Raw genomic sequence first — 9,351 nt, 5'->3', positions numbered from 1 at the left:
CATCAAAATTACATTTCTTTTTACTTCTAGGTAATATTCCACTGTGTGCCTATACCACATTTTATTTATTCATTCACCTGCTGATGGACATTTAAGTTGTTCGCACTTTTTTCCATTATGAATAATGTTGCTATGAATATTCTTGCACAAGTTTTTGTGTGGACATATGCTTTCATTTCTCTTGGGTGCATATGACCTGGGGTCATATGACGACTCTATGTTTACCCTTTCAAGGAACTGCCAGCCTGTTTTCCAAAGTGGCTGCACCCGTTTTACACTCCCATTAGCAATGTATGAGCAGCCATTTGTCTGCATCCTCCCTGGTCCTTGTTATTGTCTGTCTTTTTGATTGTAGCCATTCTAGTGGGTGTGAAGTGGTACCTCATTGTGATGGCAAGGTTTTTTTTCCTCAGGGTCAGATAATAAATATTTTCAGCTGTGTGGATCATATCATCTCTTGCAATAACTCATCTCTGCTATTGTGGCATGAAAGCAGCCATAGGCAACATACAAAAAAAAAAGAGAGTTTGGCTGTATTCCCATAAAATTTTATTTACTAAAATAGGTAGCAGCTCACAGGCAGTAATTTGCAAATCCTTGATCTAGAAGAACAGCGACCCCTCCCCCCATCTACCTAGTCATTCTCTAGCCCTTTCTTTGGCTTTATTTTATTTTATTTTATTTATTTATTTTTTTTATTGAAGGGTAGTTGACAACAGTATTGCATTACATTAGTTTCAGGTGTACAACACAGTGATTCAACATTTATATACATGATAATTCTAGGTACCAGGTATCACCATACCAAGTTGTTACAATATCTTGACTATATTCCTTATGCTATACATTACATCCCGGTTACTTATTTATTTTACAATTGGAAGTGTGTTTATATATATATATATATATATATATATTTTTTTTTTGTGAGGGCATCTCTCATATTTATTGATCTCTTTGGCTTTATTTTAATCGCACTTATTACTGAAGACAATATATAGGTATTAGTTGTTGCTTATTGTCTGTCTGCCACCTCTAGAATGTCAGTTTTGTGAGGGTGGGACTCTTATTTGTCATGTTTACTGTTTGATCCCTAGCACAGCACAGTGCCTGGCTTATTAGTAGATGCTCAGTAACTATTTGTTTGAATGGAACACCATTTCCAGGTTTACAAATTATTTATTCTCAATGTCTTTGTCTTTAAAGTTTGAAGAGAAGGTGACTGGTCCTGGAGCTGGAACCTCCCAATCATGAGACTGATGTCAGGTAAACCTAGGCCAGATTCTGAGCAGTTCTGCTCCTAGTGTAGCTGAGGCAAGAGGTGAGCGAGGAGTCTAAAGGACCCCAGCCTCCCCAGGGAGCCAGGCTGGGGCTGACCCTTTAGCCTGCCCTCAGCCCAGCCCCTCTGTCCTGCTCAGATGCCCCCTCCTCCACCGTCCCCACAGTGACAGTCAAAAGATAGGCCAGCTTAGGAAAAAACCAGCTGTTTCTGCTCTTTGATATTTTTACCTGAAAGCTGCCCACTTGGATATCCTGCCTGGAGAACTACATACTAATTAGGTACATGAAGGTCAGATTAAAAATAAACTTGTTACCCATGACCATAGAGGAAGCCCATATTTTGGGCCATTCTCCACCTCTCCTCCCTCCTACATATCCTTGTCATGCTCCTAATTCTTTCACACTTAGTCACACACACACAGAGTGATGGTGATGATCCCGGGGGAGGGCTTTGCTAATTCCTGGTACACGCAAGTGTTGCAGACACACTGCAGAGTGCACACCTAACAGACAGTCCTTCCTTGCTCACAGAATCCCGGGTCAGTTCTAATGGCAATGTGCCCAGTCCTCCAGGAGGTGAATCCCGATTGGCTTAAACCAGTCAGGGTACTTCATGAACTTTGCTAGGGATTGGCCAAGGGATGGACACATGACCCAGTTCTGGACAATGGGATGTAAATAGGGAGGCCAATCAGTCAGATTTGTTCAGGACTAAAGGAGTCTCCAGGACCTGTGAATTTCAGTACAAACCAGAAAAGTACCAGGCAAACCAGGACAAGCTGGTCATGCAAGATGTATGGGGAGGTTGGGAAAGATTCTCCTTGCAGGAAAAGAAAGACATGCATGGACAAAAAAAGTCCTTCCTGCTTGGGGGTAGTCCTATGAGGACCAGAAGCTTGGGCCTGTGAGCCTGCAGGAAAACATCGTGGATGCCCTGGGGGTGGCAGAGGGGAGAGAGCAAGCCCGGTTCCCTGACTCTCATGGAGGCACTTAAAGCATCCTAGGGATTGTCTGTTTCAGATTTCTTGTTAAGTGAGCAGTACCATCCTCAGGGTTTAAACACTGTTAGCTGGATTTTTCTGTTACCTGCTGCTGAACACATCTCAACAGATAAAAGGAGGACATACCCCTCCCTTGCTACCTTGCCCTCCCATAGGTTGAATGGCAGCAAGGGTGGGCCACATGAGACACTCTCAGGTTGGCACAAGCTTGGGGACTTGGGCAGGGAAGTGGGGACAGCCAGAGGATATTTCAGGGTAAGCCAGCAAATGTGGCAAACAGCTCATGTTCTCTGGCTGCTCTGAGAGCTGACCCAGGGATTTCCAGTGCAGCACAGGCATTTCCTGAGCTCTGTTGGCCCATTTCACAGTGGAGGAAATGGAGGCTCAGAAAGGGGGTCTCACTGGAGGTCACACTAATTAACTTGAGTCCAGGTCTGTCCTATCCAAAGTGCCTGCTCTTTCTCTTGACAGCATTTCGGTTAATCGTGCAGATGGGATACCTCCTGGAACACTCTTGGTGGCAAGGAGACAACTGCCCAGAGACACTCAGTCCATCTTTGGTCAGCACTGACTGTTCTTCTCACTGGACCCAAGTCCAACTTCCCGTGACTTCCACCTGCCTGTCCTGATCCTGCCCTGAAATCCAGAGGCCGGGACTGTGCCTCCTCTGGCCGGTCAGCCTCATCTCAGCCTTTCTTCTCTTAACATAACTCAGGAAGGAACTGGCCCATATTGTACTTGTGGTCAAGCTAAAAGCACTAAATCTTGTACACATCTAGTGCTTTTAAGCTGGCTGCACTCTCCTGCCCCGGGCCCTGGTTCTACATCTGCACAATTGAACCCAAAGGGAGGACTTTTCATTGATTCATTTTACATTTCTTCTTGTAGGTGCCTACACATCCTTCTGCAGACTAGGCAGTTTTTGAATCTTGATTCTCTTAGCCTCTCTATGGGCCTGACATTCCCTCCCAGCTTTGTGGGATCCTCCCAGTGAATCCATCCCAGTCATTGAAGAACTATTTCATCCACTGGGGACAGGATCAGTGCCCTGGACCACCCCCTCCAGGCCAGCATTGCCAGACATAATAATAAGGATACCTCCTCTGGCAGAAATACTGGTACTGCCCGCCAACCCCGTATTAGAGTTCTGCAGAGAAACAGACCAGTAGGATGTGCATATATATAGAAAGAGATTTATTTCAAGGAATTGACTTACATGGTTATGGAAGCATGGTGAGTCCAAAATCTGATGGAGGCAGCCAACAGACAGAAGCATCAGAAAAAAAGTTGTACTTTGAGTCCAAAGGCAGTCTTCTGTAGAACCAGGAAATGCCGATGTTGCAAATAAAGTCCAAAGGTTATCTTCTGGAGAATTCCCTCTTGCTCAGGGGAGTTCAGCCTTTTGTTATATTCATGCCTTCACCTGATTGGATGAGGCCCATTCACATTATGGAGAGCAGTCTACTTTATTCAAAGTCCACTCATTTACATATACATTCATCCAAAAAGACCCTCACAAAAACATTCAGAATAATGTTTGACCAAATATCTGGGTGCTGTGGCCCAGACAAGTTGACACAAAATTACCCATCACCCCCCTCTTGCTTCACAGCCCGGCTCCTTACAGCACATGTCACAGTGCCCTATGATCTCTCATCAGACTATGGGGCTCTCAGGGACTCTAACTGATCTTTGTACTCTAGTACTTGGCACACAGCCAGTGCTCATTTACTGATAATAATAGCCAGCATTTATTGAGCTCTTACTGTGTACCCAGGTATTGCTGTACACATTTTACGAGCATTAACTCACCTCAAGATAAAGAACTGGAAGTCCCAAGAAATGAAAAACTTTTCCCAGTGTCAGACTGCTGCTAAGTGGTAGAGCCAGAATTCAAGCCATACAGTTATACCCTGGAATCCATTCTCTTAATCCCAGTGGATGTGCCCAAGGCCAAAACGGCATGTGGCTGTGAAGGGCAGGGTAAGGTAGTGGGAAAAACCCAGGTCTGGGGATCAGACAGACTGGGCTACTTATCCCAGCTCTTCCATTTCCTTACTTAATGTCTCTGTGCCTCAGTTTGCTCCTCTGCACCATAGGGATAACAATAATGCCAGCCTTGTAGGGGTTGTTGGGGGCTGGCACTGTGCCCAACACTGCAACATCCAAACCCAGGGCAGATTATTGAAAAAGACCAGGCCAGTATACTCCACAAGAAGTTTTTTGAGCACCTACTACATTCAAGGTGCTTTACAAATATTTTCCCATTTAATCTTCACATCAGCCCTGGAGTACCCTCAAGTGTTTATCATCCTTTTACAGATGGGGAAATGGAGCACTAATGAGTCATATAACCAAGGGGATTTGTCCTATTATACTTATATATTGTAAAGCCAGAGCTCTTTTCCTCTATCCCAGGAATCTCAAACTCAAGGGACTATAAGGCCATTCATAAGTGAGTGAAGCCGATTGGGTGTCATTCAACAGGGAGATGTGGGGACTCTGGTGACCTGGAAGTCACATTCCTTATCTAAAGGCAGCCACTACTCATATCTGATTTGTGTCATGCAGAAATGTCATACAGAAATCAGCTCTGCTGATTTAGTAGTAAGGAATCTGGATTTTCTCTGCAATCCACTTATTTTGAAATGTTGACAACTAATTAAAAGAAAAAACAAACAAATCCCTGTGCAACTGTGCCAACTGCAAAATAGGCCTGCGAGCCAGATTTGGCCCCTGGGCCACCAATTGGCAACCTCTGATCCTTCCCGAGCTACTGGCGAATTTCTTTACCCTGTCCAGCAGTTGGGTCCCTTACAGAGTCTCCAGTTTATCTGGAGACCAAAGTGCATGTGCAGATTAGGAAGTCAGACAGCCTGTCCTCCACTGTACCTGTCCTGTACTCCATCCTGTGCCCCACACCCTCAGCTCCCTTAGGCGCCATTCCAGCGACCTACCTGTTGCAGGAAAGACTGGCTTGTGGGGGATGGGAAGGGACAGTGCCCTGTTTACACTGCCACTGGCAAGGAGCAGACACAAGCAGGCCTCTGCATCTGGGAGCCTTAGGACAATGCGTTTCCCTGCTTCACCAGGGCCCCTTGCATTTTGCTCTCAGTGGCCGGAAGGGATTCTAGACCTGGAGGCTATCAGATGGGAAAGGACCTTCAAGGTCATCTAGGACAACCCCAATCAGATGGTTAATAACAGAAGCTGCTATCAGATGGTTAGTAACAGAAGCTGCTCATGCATTTTGATTGCTTTGCCTCCTTGATCCGCTGACAACTAAGTGATCCCATTTTACATATGGGGAGACTGAAGCTCAGAAAAGTGAAGTGATTGCCCAAGGTATCACAGCAAGTAAATAGCCAAGCCAAGATGCACATGTAGTCAATGTGACCCAGACCCAGTACTCTTAGCCACCAGCCCACACCACCATCCTGAGCCACACACTCCTACCAACTGCTCGACCCCTCAGCATTCCTACCAAGTATCCTCTAGCCTCTAGTCACACGTCCAGTGACAGGGTGCTCACTACCTTTCTATTCTTTTAACCATAGCTGTGCTCACCCAGCACTAACCAGGCAAGAAGCTTTGCACTTGGCACTTTAAAAATGCTTTAAAAACAAACAAACAAACAAAACAAAAACAAAAACAAAAAACAAACAAAAAATGCTTTATATCATTCCATCCTCACATCAGTCCTGTGTGCTCCATATTACACCCATTTTATACATGAGTAAACCAAGGTTTAATGTGGTGAGGGAACTTGCCCAAGACCATGGAATAGTTAGGGACAGACTGAAATTCAACTACAATTCAAATAGCTCAGACTGAAAGCGTCTCTTGCTTTTGGGAGGAGAAAATCTGTTCCCTTGAAGTAGCAGGGCTAATTCCTAGTTCTCCCAGCCTCTTGCCTTCAGGTGTTCGAAAGCAGACATCTATGTCTCTGGAGTCTCCTTTTATTCCACAGCCAATATTCTGGCTGCTTCCCCTGTTCTCCATAAAATGTGGTTTTGTGATTCCCCCCTCAGCTGTCACTTCATTCATCCTTCTATGGATGTCTTATACTTTCTCCATGACCCATTCAAAGTTCTAATCCCAAATGCAGAACAGGACTCCAGACATGGGCAGAAGGACTATCACCCCCTTCTTGAACATACAGTGCTTCTCTTAATGTGGCCCAAACCCAATAAGCCATCTTTCACGTACAAAGGACTGTCCCACATGCTTGGGATAGAGGGACCAAGCCACAGCTTCCCCGTCCTCCTGGAATTTACGTCTGTCCACTGAGCTAAGCCTCTGTCACAGAGCAGAGTCACAGGTCACTGGGTGGACTTTGGACATAGATCCTAGACTATAAGAGTTGCTAGGGCCCAATCCCCTCCTGCTCCCTTTTTTTTAATAGATGAGGAACTTGAACCCAGAGAGGGGCAGTAACGGACCCAAGATTCCACAGTGACACGGAATCAGCTTCTGGCTTTCTCAGAACCTCAGGCACAGGTGAGCCCTAGGGGCTCAGAGAGGGATATAGACTGGCATGAAAATGCTACCCTTGAGAATTTTGCAGTTCTGCGGACCCACCACTCTAGGCCTCTTTCCTTAGTGGTCGGAAATCCTGGTCTCTTCTGGATATGACCACCAGGTGGCGGAGGGGCACCAGAGAAAACCGCAGCAATCAAAGTTGGGGTGGGTACCTTACTTATTCAGAGCAATTTCCTCAGCAGGTGGGAAGCCTGTGCCTGCTCGGGACGGCACTCAGACAACTGCACACATTTTACATATATACACATGTACATATACATACACAATACATGTACATGTACCAATACATATACATACACATATACATATACATACTTGAATTCTGCGTCAACCAAGGAGATAGCATAGACACAGGAATCACAAAGACTTGATAGGAAATCTAGCTCCCTTTCACTGCTTTATGTCATGTCACCTCCCTGACATCTAGCCTTGGCATACAGAGTGAGTGCAAGACAAGGTCCTCATTTATCTGGGCTCTACACAGAGCCAGAGTTGCTGGTGCTCTATTCCCGACTGGTCCCTTTCCCAGGTGGGTAGTAGGAAGTCTCTGCAGAGAAGTGTCCCTCAGATGGTAGGAAGTCTCTGGCTGCCACCTGGAGAAGGTGAGGTTAATAGGATCTGACTGCCTCACAGCCCTGCTTCGGCCTGGCAGCTTGTGTGTGCACATTCGTTCATCTCATATCACACAGGGAACTGCACGTGCGAAGGGTCTGAGGCTGGGAACTATGAATATCTAGGGTCATGGGGGGCCAAGGACGCCTGGGAGGAAAGAGAGGTTTGGAGAAGTAGGCTGGGCCTTGGAGGCTAAACCAAACTATTGACTTTGAACTTTAAACTGGGAGCAACTGGGAGCTATTGAAGATGATTCAGCAGGGGAATGCTAGATTAGATAAGTGTTGAGAGTGATCACTGGCTGCGTGTGTAGGGAGGAACAGAGGTGGAATGGAGGTAGGGGAGCCTGGAGGCAGAGAGACCAAGAAGGAGGCTTAGCAAATAACAACTGCAAGCTGGGCTCCGGTGATGACCATGATGTCTTCCAGCCATGTTTTCTGTCTATGGAAGGCATCCTGAAGGACACCTGGGGCACCCCAGTGCAACTGCCTGTCTTGTACATGAGGTGGTCCCACAGTGTAAGGGGCTGCCCTGGAGCCAGGCAAGAGAAGCAGGTGGTCCCAGAAGCAGGTATTTCCTAGAAGATCCTTGATGAAGGAAGAGAGCATCCTTGTAGAGAAATCCTTGAAGACTAGGAAGAGAGAGGTTGGCTAAAGAGAAAGACAAGATCCTGGGTCAGGTAGAGGAGAGACGCAGTGTAGTCTAACGGTGAAGAACACGTAATGGCATTGACACATTTCTTTCATGTCCCAGCTCTGCTACTTCTTAGATGTGAGATAGTGGACAGGTCCCTTTGCTTCTCTGATCCTCAGTTTCCTCATCTGGAAGATGTGATTATGAATAGGGCTCACCCCTTGAAGCTGTTGTGGGGCCTGGACGAGGAAATGTGGGTAAAGCTCAGCACAGTGCTTACCACCCAACACGTGGAAGCCCAAGGGAGAGCTTCAGGTCCTCACTCCCCGACAAAGATGGGCTGTGGCCGTGGCATGGTGGTCATTCTGGCTCTGTGGTACCTCTCCAGGCTAGGGTACCTCCACAAATGAGCAAGCTTGGGCTGCACACTACACTGAAGTGGGCTGAGGGAATGCCAGTCAGAAACAGAGAAATGATGCTTTGGTCAGCCTAGGTTCACATTCTGGGGAAAATGTTCCACTTCTTGAAGCATTAAAAATGATTCTCCTTACTCCAGGGGTCTCAGGTGAGATTCCCTGTTTTATTTTGTCAGTTTTTCCCTTATTTTGTGGGTACTTTGTGCTGCAGCCTTATAGTACCAGATATTGTGGTAAGGGTTTTGTATATATTCTTTCATGTAATCCTTATGGCACCTCTCTTAGGTAGATACTATCTGATACTGTCTCTACAGCATGAATGAAAAAACTGTGGCTTGAAGAGGTTAATGAACGTACCTGAGTCTGTCTAACACTAACTCCTTTGCTCCTCACCACAACATTTACCTGTTCTGTGGACAGGTCAGCAGAAAGGTGCCTAGGACCCTAGGTTACCCCCAGCAATCTGCCCCAGAATTACGTGAGTAGTATGCCAAAGCTTGTCTGGTTCACAAGCCAATAAGAGAAATAACCACGTGACATAGGGCTCAGCAGTTGTTATAAAGCTCAGATTAGGCACAGTCCATCACTTAAGTTGGGGGGTCCCTTATATAAGACATTCCTCTGAGAGTTTAGGGCAGGGGAAAATTTGTCTCTCCCAGATCACTGACGTGACTCTTCCAATCAAACTAGCAATAATTAATTCTTAAATAGAATTCACCACATGACAGACCTGTTATAAAAACTGTATCTGTCTTAACTCATTTAATCCTCCCAATGACCCTAAGAGAAGAGTTTTACTATTATAGCATCCCCATTTTTTAGATGCAGAAACAGAAGCGCAAAGAAGTCAATAACTGCCTGCAGTC

This window comes from Manis pentadactyla, chromosome 4 (assembly GCF_030020395.1).
Source record: "Manis pentadactyla isolate mManPen7 chromosome 4, mManPen7.hap1, whole genome shotgun sequence".
NCBI classification, from domain to species: Eukaryota; Metazoa; Chordata; class Mammalia; order Pholidota; family Manidae; genus Manis; species Manis pentadactyla.
This window is presented reverse-complemented; position numbering follows the sequence as displayed.